Source organism: Ranitomeya variabilis, chromosome 5, assembly GCF_051348905.1.
Source record: "Ranitomeya variabilis isolate aRanVar5 chromosome 5, aRanVar5.hap1, whole genome shotgun sequence".
Classification (NCBI taxonomy): Eukaryota; Metazoa; Chordata; class Amphibia; order Anura; family Dendrobatidae; genus Ranitomeya; species Ranitomeya variabilis.
The window spans coordinates 292,538,943-292,551,089 of record NC_135236.1 but is presented as its reverse complement, the minus strand read 5'-3'; the positions used below and the strand labels follow the sequence as shown (position 1 = coordinate 292,551,089).

The following is a 12,147-nucleotide window of genomic DNA, read 5'->3' as shown; positions in this document are numbered from 1 at the left end:
CCTCCTGGCTTCCATGTTGCTGGGGGGCGGCTGTACCTCCTGATGATTGACAGATCAGACTATGGTCATAGTTACACTGCTGGTCCAAACTGCATGATGGAAAAGCCCAGGGTGACAGAAGATGGTCAGATCTAGTGTTCCGGCCTGCTTCAGAGCAGTGTGAGCAGGCTCCAAAACATAGAGCTGGCTATCTGCACGCGCCCCTTACCTAGGTAACATCTGAGATTGCAGGGTGGCCGTAAACCTAAGCAAAAAGCTATATACTAAAATATTAGAAATTCCTCTGTTCTAGAAAAGAGAGAGTATTTTTAAGAGGCAAATTGCAAAGTCACTGGTTTTTATATGCACTTTGCAATTTTACCAATTTAAGAACTTGGAACAACCCTCAAGACTGAAATATAAAACATCAGTTTATATGAATTCTCCCTTAATAGCTAACGTATCTGCTTTTAATATTTTTAGCAGAATTTGTAAATGTATTATTCAAAGACATTTGTTAATATTCTTGTAACGTTACATGGTTATTTTAGAAATAATATATAGGTTCCTATAGCGGCACACCATTGCTTTATTAATACTGATTCACTCTAAATTAAAAAAAGACAGACAGACATTGCAAACTTTTCATAAATGAGCATTCCACCTACAAAATCACTTGACTAAGTAGAATTGCTGTTTTATAGCTATTTCAGGCATTGATAAAAGGTTAATATGGCTGTTCATTAAATGTACCATGATGGAAAAGGCCACTGAAAAAGTTAACAGTTCTGACTGTCTATTTTCTTGTAATTGAACTCCAGACTGGGAACTGATAGCAGTACTTTAATGTCAATAATTCCCTTTCTTTGTATTAATGCATCAAAGCGCCCTTCTTATCATATGTCATTCAAGACGGAGATTAGGAGGTATTGTGACATATCAGCGCTCATGCTTCACAATGTTCTTTCAGAAAAAAATGAATGGCTATTTCCACTTTTATTTAATTGTTTGCATGTCAAAGATAAGAAAACAAAAGAAATATAAAAAATGTGTCCAATTAAGTGGACACTTGTTACCCAAGTAGTCTATAGAACACGCAAATAGACATAAGAGTAGTTCAGCCTTTCATGTCCAACAATGCGCTGCTAAATCTAACATACAAATTACACCTTCCCCATTTCACTTCAGTTCCATTTAGAAAACCTTCTGGCTAAACACAGTGAAGATGTGATCAGAAGTTAAGGTACCTTCACATTAAGCGACGCTGCAGCGATAGCGACAACGATGCCGATCGCTGCAGCGTCGCTGTTTGATCGCTGGAGAGCTATCACACAGACCGCTCTCCAGCGACCAACGATGCCGAGGTCCCCGGGTAACCAGGGTAAACATCGGGTTACTAAGCGCAGGGTCGCGCTTAGTAACCCGATGTTTACCCTGGTTACCAGCGTAAAATGTAAAAAAAACAAACAGTACATACTTACATTCGCATCCCCCGGCGTCCGCTTCCTGCACTGACTGAGCGCCGGCCCTAATAGCAGAGCGGTGACGTCACCGCTGTGCTGTACTTTCACTTTCACTTTACGGCGCTCAGTCAGTGTGGGAAGCGGACACCGGGGGACACGAAGGTGAGTATGTACTGTTTGGTTTTTTTACATTTTACACTGGTAACCAGGGTAAACATCGGGTTACTAAGCGTGGCCCTGCGCTTAGTAACCCAATGTTTACCCTGGTTACCAGTGTAAAACATCGCTGGTATCGTTGCTTTTGGTGTCAAACACGACGATACACGCCGGTCTGACGACCAAATAAAGTTCTGAACTTTGTTCAACGACCAGCGATATCACAGCAGGATCCTGATCGCTGCTGCGTGTCAAACACAACGATATCGCTAGCCAGGATGCTGCAATGTCACGGATCGCTAGCAATATCGTTTAGTGTGAAGGTACCTTTAGACAAGACTCTAGAGCGATACTAACAGTAGTCAAACCTGAATATGGTGGTTTTCAGATGAGTGAGACTTATATGGGATGTTCACTTTGACAGTTTGGAAAAAAAGGGCCAGAATGGATTAGAAAAGCCAGACCCTACATCCTGCTGAGTAGCAAAAGCGGGTCTACTCTACAAACAGTTTTCAAACTTAAGGGTTCCATTTGCTTTTTTGCATGCGAGAAGTTTTCTCAAACTTCTCTTATCAAACAAACAATAAAATCGAACAGCACACAGATGTCATCCCAGTACTTTTCAATTTTTTTCACGGAGCCATCCACTTGTATTGGTGAGTTTGATTCATTAACCAGAATAGTATTGTACATGTGCCTGTTAGGGATGAGTGGACCTGTGGAAGTTTGGGTTGTTGGGTTCAACCGAACAGTAGTCCAAAATTTGGTTTGGGTATCAGAACTGTGCCCGAACTTGAACCTGAACTCCATAGAAATCAAAGGGAACCCAAACTTTGGAGCTGGATAATCTCTCTCTCTCTCCTCCTCTCACTCTCGAACTGTAAAACGGACTTCCAGGAGAAGTTTGTGTTCGAAGTACAGCACTAGGTGTCTGGAATGAACCAGAACTTTACAGTTCTGTTGCACTCATCTCTAGTCTCTGTGTTTTGGTGTCAACCATATGGTTTGTAAAAATACATGGACATGTGTACAACCCTATAGACTATAATGGGTACAGGTTCTTTCCTTGAAAAACATAGATAGTCTCGTAAGTCAAAAACAGATGTCTGAATGAACCCTAACCCAACTAATTAGAATCTTTTACCTTGGAGTGAAGTTAATTAGTTACATTAAAATACCCATTTCGCTAATGGTATGGCTATTTTCCAGTCACATTTATCAAAGCAGGTGAATATTGAACAAGGAGAAACAACTGTTTTCTAATCTAATGTCAGAACATTATTACTATTATGATGATGAATTCATGCTGTTCCATTGATTTAAGTTCCATTTTCCTTCACTATTGATCAAACCACTATGCCCAATTTTCCTTTTCAGCTTGAGATTGCTATGCAGAAAGTCTGATAAGGTTATTTTGTCCAAAGTATTCTCATATTCAGAAACAATTGAATAGTATGGCTTCTATCTTTCAACTGTTCATTTCTACGTATCTATGAGAGATGTCAAAAGTATGAACTCATGAAGTTTTAGCTCCCTTTACAGTTTTGGATTAAGTATCAGTATTCACTCCTTTCTTCATATCACATCCATCACTTTGAATGATGATACTTTTCTTCACTTATCATGATATTCTTTTATAGAAGCATTATTATGCCCATTTAAGATCATTTTGGCTAAAATACGAATGAGTAATATAATGTTATCATCTTATATGTGCAGAATATGGCTCGGCAATAGAAGATTTACAAGGGTGTTGAATTATCAGAACAGGTAATCTTCACAATCTCACTTAAGACCTAGTGTTTTATCATGGCCTTACTTATGGCAATTTGGAGCATTGGGGTGTAATGAAGTAAATAATGCACTTTTAGTAAGATAACATGGGGGGGTACGAAACAGCATCAATAATTCTGTGATCTATATAAATTATTACTATAAAAAAATCAACATTCAATAGTGACTATATCAGACTGTCTTTTGATGTACAGGGCTGTATATACATGGGCTACATATGTAATACATAATGTAAAAACTGGCATTTTGAAGACCCAACAAAGCCAAATATAAATAGTACATTGATTTACAATTGTATCTATCGTTGGGCATTAAAAGGATGAAGGAACCTTTGTTCAACCTCAAATAAAAGAAAGGTTAAATGTGATCCTATCCCCCAAAGCTCCCATAAACTGAAATAACAATGTGACCTACTACTATCATTAAATATCAAGTCTTGTGGAAAAAAAGATCTCTTGAAGTCTTCCTATCCTTTTGTAGTCTATGCTTAATCACTGTTAGCAAAGGGCTTATCTCTTTAGGATTGTATTTAGGACAAAAAAAGAGAGTTGCATGTCAAGGGACCCAAGTCAGCAAATGTCCTCTAAACCAACTAATGTAAACATCACAAATGAAGTGAAAAGAGGCTTAAGGTACCGTCACACTAAACGATATCGCTAGCGATCCGTGACGTTGCAGCGTCCTGGCTAGCGATATCGTTTAGTTTGACACGCAGCAGCGATCAGGATCCTGCTGTGATGTCGCTGGTCGCTGAATAAAGTTCAGAACTTTATTTGGTCGTCCGATCGCCGTGTATCGTTGTGTTTGACAGCAAAAGCAACGATACCAGCGATGTTTTACACTGGTAACCAGGGTAAATATCGGGTTACTAAGCGCAGGGCCGCGCTTAGTAACCCGATGTTTACCCTGGTTACCAGCGTAAAATGTAAAAAAAACAAACAGCACATACTTACATGCGTCCCCCGGCGTCCGCTTCCCACACTGACTGAGTGCCGCAAAGTGAAAGTGAAACCACAGCACAGCGGTGACGTCACCGCTGTGCCCTGCTACTGCCGGCGCTCAGTCATTGCAGGAAGCGGACGCCGGGGGACGCATGTAAGTATGTACTGTTTGTTTTTTTTACATTTTACTCTGGTAACCAGGGTAAACATCGGGTTACTAAGCGCGGCCCTGCGCTTAGCAACCCGATGTTTACCCTGGTTACCCAGGGACCTTGGCATCGTTGGTCACTGGAGAGCGGTCTGTGTGACAGCTCTCCAGCGATCAAACAGCGACGCTGCAGCGATCGGCATCGTTGTCGCTATCGCTGCAGCGTCGCTTAGTGTGACGGTACCTTTAAGGCTGAGTCACACATAACGATATTGTTAACGATATTGTTGCAACGTCACGCTTTTGGTGACGTAGCCACGATCCCGCTAAAGATCTATTATGTGTGACAGCGATTAACGATCAGGCCCCTGCTGGGAGATCGTTGGTTGATGGGAATGATCAGTACCTTTTTTTGGTCGCTGATCACCTGCTGTCATCGCTGGATCGGCGTGTGTGACGCCGATCCAGCGATGTGTTCACTTGTAGCCAGGGTAAATATCAGGTTACTAAGCGCAGGGTAGTCGTTGTGTGGTCGCTGGGGAGCTGTTACACAGACAGCTCTCTCCAGCGACCAACGATCAGGGGAACGACTTCGGCATCGTTGAAACTGTCTTCAACGATGCCGAAGTACCCCTGCAGCACCTGGGTAACCAGGGTAAACATCGGGTTACTAAGTGCAGGGCTGCGCTTAGTAACCCGATATTTACCCTGGTTACCATTGTAAAAGTTAAAAAAAAAACACTACATACTCACATTCTGATGTCTGTCACGTCCCCCGGCGTCCACAGGGTTAAAACTGCTTTCGGCAGGAGTGCTGCTAATATGCACGCGCTGCTGCCGAGAGCTTCCCTGCACTGACTGTGTCAGCGCCAGCCGTAAAGCAGAGCACAGCGGTGACGTCACCGCTGTTACTGCCAGTGCTGACACATTCAGTGCAGGGAAGCTCTCGGCAGCAGCGTGTGCATATTAGCAGCGCTCTTGCCAAAAGCTGTTTTAACCCTGTGGACACCGGCGGGGGACGTGACAGACATCAGAATGTGAGTATCTAGTGTTTTTTTTTTTACTTTTACAATGGTAACCAGGGTAAATATCGGGTTATTAAGCGCGGCCCTGCACTTAGTAACCCGATGTTTACCCTGGTTACCCGGGTGCTGCAGGGGGACTTCGGCATCGTTGAAGACAGTTTCAACGATGCCGAAGTCGTTCCCCTGATCGTTGGTCGCTGGAGAGAGCTGTCTGTGTGACAGCTCCCCAGCGACCACACAATGACTTACCAACGATCACGGCCAGGTCGTATCGCTGGTCGTGATCGTTGGTAAGTCGTTTAGTGTAACGGTACCTTTAGAGTCAATAATTACTTCTCAGAATATGTTCACACTTCCAGTAATGATCTGTTAGAATGGATCCAGCAGAAATCCGTTAGGAAAAAGCTGTGCTCACACAACTGGATCTGTTTTTTTTTTTTAAACTGGAGTCAATGTGCATCCATTGCTGCCTATTTCTTGCCGAATCCGTTAGAAACTGACGACAATGGATGCCGCATTTTCAGTAATTTCACTCAAGCAGCATTAGCTGAACCTTTTTGTTCCTTATGTGTCTCTCATCCATCATTAGAGATTTGGGGTCCCGTGTAAGAAAGAACATAAAAAATATTTAGATCTACATATAGCAACCAGCATAAAGACGACTTACATTTTCTAACTTCTACAAACATCTCAATCAATGCATTGGACAGCTTAGTCACTTGAACTATAGTTTAGACATAAGATCCAATTTGTCTGGTGGCGAGTAAACTGAATTGGATATAACAATGTAGTTGTAGCTTAAATAAATCCTATGTCAATCACAATATTGTAGTAGCACTGAGTTGTCTTACAACTGTCTGTGCCATTGGCATATACTTATACAGAATCCTGCCTTTCTATATAAGAACAACATGCTTTACACATACCCTTTGTGTATTCAACTTGTTTGAGTCTTAGAGTTTGATTCCAGAGCTGCATTTCCCTGCAGGTCACAGGCGGGAGAATATGGGCATTACTTCAGTTTATTTCGAGAAGATAGGAAAAACTTCTGTACTCCATGGTTTAATTCATACCATAGGGGTTAATTAGAAAATGTCACCAGGCTACAAAATTGGGACAAAGCTCCTCATACACTTACTAGAGATTGCACTCATTCTGCTTAGTTTAAGGCACATCAGGGTTTTTTTAGAATTAAGGTAAAAACTTTTGCAAAAGCTATTTCCAAAAGATATACAGTAGCTGGAGGGCAAAGTAAGCAACTCTGCTATAACAGGAAAGTAGGAAATATATTGTGCAGGTAAGCCACTGGCGAACAGAGACAGAAGAGGGCCGCTGTGCTAGAACAATATATGGACCCTTTACAGCCCAATAGCTCATCATAATGCACAATTCCACCTGCTTTGGGGGGTAAATGGGCCCCATTAGCCACTGGGCCCATGTGTGGGGGCACAGGCTGCACCAATGGTGTATCCACCCCTGTGGTTGGCTGTAGTTACCATGTAACCATAGTAGGCATGGGCAGTTGGTATAGCATAGCACAGATGACCATTCAAAGATATTAATTACACAATCACAGAAAGAATTATGTGTACTACATTGTAATACTTGTCGGTAACATTCTACAACATAGCCATAAATACAGGGTGGGCCATTTATATGGATACATCGGGGTGGGCCATTTATAAAGTTACATCCAAAATGGCCGACTTCAAAATGGCCACCATGGTCACCACCCATGTTGAAAAGTTTTCCCCCTCCCAAATACTAATTTGCCACAAACAGGAAGTTGATATCACTAACCATTCCCATTTTATTTAGGTGTATCCATATACATGGCCCACCGTGTATATTATCATGTGTGTGGATTTTTTCTTTACAAATTTGCTAACATATATGGCTAATAACATGGGAATACAGCCAAGCAATCTCAAGCAATCTATGCATTTGCACTACTACTTGCAGGTTGCGTATCTAGTGGCCTTGTTTTCTTTGCTAATGTGCACCCATATAGGCAATTATGCTGTGCAAAATTGCATAATTTATGGGTTAATTATGTGTATTACTCATTTATAGAGACAAGTAATAGCTGCACATTGTTTCCTAAGTGTTCTCAGGCTGCTGTGATACTTTTGTATGGTACAGTGGGATTGGGATCATGTTTCAGTCACTCAATCCAAATCTCAAAACAAAAGACATCTTCAGCATCAGGCCAGCAGACTAGAGTAATGTTTCCCCCTCATTGCCCTTGTCTTTGGAAATTTATACTAGGAGGAAAATGTGATGTCACAATCTAGTCTGGGCTAATTAATGGTGACACAGACCTGAATGAGAAACAAAAAGAATCTCAGTCTACTGACATCTTACGTTACATTACTGACTTTACATTTAACTTCTAACTGACTTGTGACTATCACAATGCATTGATTTTAAGGGCTTTTGATAGATAGCTAGATAGATAGATAGATAGATAGATAGATAGATAGATAGACCAACATACTGATAGATATTTTAGAAATTAGTATTTAATTTAAACTCTTTTGAAGTAAAATTGACTGAGCTGCAGTACTATACTCAGCCTGAACCCAGATGTGGTGCTGTTTGAAGAATCTATCCTTGTTTTGTTTTTTTAATCCTGTACAGCCTTATAGCTATGGGCAAATTAACAATAAAGTCACAGGACAAGGCCTCCAAATCAAGGAATATTTCACTGGCTACAAAGACACAACTTATACATAGTTTGTTTTTTTTCTGTGGTAACATACGGAAGTGAAACCTGGACGATAAAGAAACAAGACAGAAGAAGAATCAATGCATTGAAAATCTGGTGCTGGAGAAGGATGTTATCAATACTATGGACGGCAAGAAGAACCAAAAAAAATCAATTTGAGAATAAATCAAGTCAGACATGTCACTTGAAGCATGGATCACCAAACTACACCTACTTTGGACACATCATACAAAGAGAGCAATCACTGGAGAAGGGAGAATAGAAGGAACAAGGAAGACCAGCAACCCAATGGCTTTATACTATCAAGATAATGAAGACCCTGGCGGACCTATCTAGGTTTGCACAAGATCTATCTTCCTACAGAGCATTCATCCATCAAGTCACCATAGTCTGAGAACGAGCCGATGGCCACAATAAAATGATAAACAACCCTTTTAACAAGTAAATAATTCTTCACTATTTACTAGTTGCAGAAAACAACTTTCTATGGTGATTTATGTTAAGTGTAACTATTTCACTAGGTGATGCAGGCAAAACAGATTGAGCTAAAGGTCCATTTACAACAAATGCTGACTGGCAACATATTTGTCGGTCGGCAGTCATTTAATAGTCTTTGCCGTTCTTCGCCTTTAGTTTTCAAAACAGTTTGTAAGAAATAAAAACTGTATAAATAATAACAACACGTTTCTTGCTTGCAGATTTAGTGCACTTTTCATCTGCCAAATGATGGCAAATGATGTAATGATACCCACTCATTAAATGGCCATTCCCATTATACTGCAATATCAACAACAAGCAATGTATCTTGTCTACATTTCATAGTTAATGTATAATTCTGCTAATAGCAATATGACATTTTACACTTGCATCAATTATCTCTGCGGGGGAAAGTGTTAAATATCCTGATGCTTTCACCTTATTGCCAGACAAGTATAAGTTACAGAGTGAACTCTGGCTGTGGCAGAGATCCTCTGTCAGGGAGCGGCAGTAACCCGGTCAGTGTAACTGGAGACAAAGCGATTTCAACAGGAGGTCAGAGACAGACAAGGCAAGGTCAGAAGTTCAGAGACAATACAAGTGTCTATTGTACAAAGGCTGGAGATTGAATACACCTATCGGATGCAGACTGCGAGGAAAAAGTTTCTTACACCTACTGGCTGACTGTTGCCATAAGAGACTTTTGAAGCAATTCACGGCTCATGAAGCCTTGATAATTTCCCTAAAATATATGCAGCAGTTTCTTTGAAGAACTGGTTGTCTCCTCTTCAACGCTTATTCACTTTCGTACACTAGGTGCCATAAACACACCAATACTTTGTAACTTGTTATAATAAGGCTGGGTAACGCAAACACCATAAGACGAATGTGTGAAAAATATTTCATTCAGGCGATTTTCATCCATATTATCATCCATTTGCCTTCAGAGTGGCATCCATTTTTATACACCAATAATTTAATATGTCCATGATCACATATATTTTCCTTTGTTAGTAATGGCAATGTGTTCCTAAACATTGGATGCAAAATGAGTGTTCCGTATGAGATCTGATTTTTCTGGCCCACCCTTAGACTTCAATGGGTGAGAATGGTCAATGCTGCAATCTTTTTCACATTGTCACTCGGTTCGTGTGAAAAAAATTGTCATTTGATCAGCCCTATTGAAGTACATTGGTCCCTATTACATGCTCGTCAGAACAAGCACTTAATGTGTGCTTTAGGTGTTCTAGACACTGGCAGCTCAAGAGCATAGCATCATAAATCAGTGCATAGTGTAATACTCGAAAAGGTAACGTTCACTTATTGCAGCAAGTACCACAATCTCACATTCCTCCTATTCTCCTGTTCCCTGCTACTTTCCAAAAAGGAACACAAGTCTACAACGTAGGCACCAAAATAGCTACAATACAGCAATATCTAGAAATTTTTCATCCCGCCTATACAAGATTAAAGTATTTTTCTTTTCTGATATTGGCATCAGTTAAAAACTGATATCTTATAGTAATGAAAAATAATTAGAACCACTGCGCTTAACCAAGAGCAACAGAACGAGCAAATAAACTTGACTTACTTGGTAAAGAATCAGTTATTGAATAAAAGAGCCACTTGTTCCCTTAGAAGCGGAATAGAACCTGATTGTGGTATATTACTGATATTCCTTTCAGTAATATACCACAATCAGGTTCTACTCCGCTTCTAAGGGAACAAGTGGCTCTTATATTCAATAACTGATTCTTTACCAAGTAAGTCAAGTTTTTTTGCTCGTTCTGTTGCTCTTGGGTAAGCGCAGTGGTTCTAATTATTTTTCATTACTTGGTTGTTCTTTTTAACAGGGTTGGCACAGAACCTGTTGCAACCACTTGCAGCTCCCACAGCACTCTACTCTACCCTTTCAGGTGACTAGGCGCCAGTGTACATACTTTATATTAACCTGATATCTTATATTGTTTTTAGCCTATGGTCAATAGCTCTGTCTGGAAGCCCTGGGCAAATGGATTTTAGCATATGCACTAATAGGGCCATTGACTGTACAGTTGTAGGCAGAATTAGTGTGTACTGTCGGATATAATTTTGGATTTATACAGCTACTTGAGGCGGGCACTAAGACACAGTCAACTTCATCTTGGAGCCTGCCTCAAATAGGCGTATAAAGCCAAAAATGATGTCCGAAAGAGAATTGTGACTGCAACATTACTGTCAATTGCTCCATCAGCATAAATGTCCAAATCCCATTTTCCAGGGTTTCAGACATAAGCCCCATGCAGCCACTGATCATAGGCTAAAATGCTACAGTATATGAACATTGCTGATCCAGTGCCACAGATGTAGCATGATGTACAGAACGATTCAACCAGTGCGATGGTTATATTGCCTTATTGTAGTTCTTAGTGTTGAGCGATACCGTCCGATACTTGAAAGTATCGGTATCGGAAAGTATCGGCCGATACCGTCACAGTATCGGAATCCAATCCGATACCGATACCCGATACCAATACAAGTCAATGGGACTCATGTATCGGACGGTATTCCTGATGGTTCCCAGGGTCTGAAGGAGAGGAAACTCTCCTTCAGGCCCTGGGAACCATATAAATGTGTAAAAGAAAGAATTAAAATAAAAAATATCGCTATACTCACCTGTCCGACGCAGCCGGGACTTCAGCGAGGGAACCGGCAGCGTTGTTTGTTTAAAAATCGCGCTATTACTTGGTTACGTGAATTCCCGGCTTGTGATTGGTCAGGTCGGCCATGTTGCCGGGACGCGGACCAATCACAGCAAGCCGTGACGAAATTACGTCACGGCTTGCTGTGATTGGTCCGCGTCCCGGCAATATGGCCGCCCTGACCAATCACAAGCCGGGACGTCACGGGAGGCTGGACACGCGCTCATTTTAAAATGGGCGCGTGTCCAGCCTCCCGTGACGTCACGGCTTGTGATTGGTTGCGCCGCGATCAACCAATCACAAGCCGGGAGGCTGGACGCGCTCATTTTGAAATGGGCGCGTGTCCAGCCTCCCGTGACGTCACGGCTTGTGATTGGTTGCGCCGCGATCAACCAATCACAAGCCGGGAGGCTGGACGCGCTCATTTTGAAATGGGCGCGTGTCCAGCCTCCCGTGACGTCACGGCTTGTGATTGGTTGCGCCGCGATCAACCAATCACAAGCCGTGACGTCACGGGAGGCTGGACACGCGCCCTTTTTAAAATGAGCGCGTTTCCAGCCTCCCGTGACGTCACGGCTTGTGATTGGTTAATGGCGGCCATGTTGCCGGGACGCGGACCAATCACAGCAAGCCGTGACGTATTTTCGTCACGGCTTGCTGTGATTGGTCCGCGGCCCGGCAACATGGCCGCCCTGACCAATCACAAGCCGGGACTTCGCGTAACCATGTAAAAGCGGGAATTTTAAACAAACAAC

General features: G+C 41.8%; 1 protein-coding gene across 3 annotated transcripts in view; it reads right to left on the bottom strand.

Annotated features, from left to right (window-relative positions):
• The window catches only part of PLXNA4 (plexin A4), a 1,056,784-nt gene that overhangs the window by 506,280 nt on the left and 538,357 nt on the right, over nt 1-12,147 (bottom strand). The window lies entirely within an intron of this gene.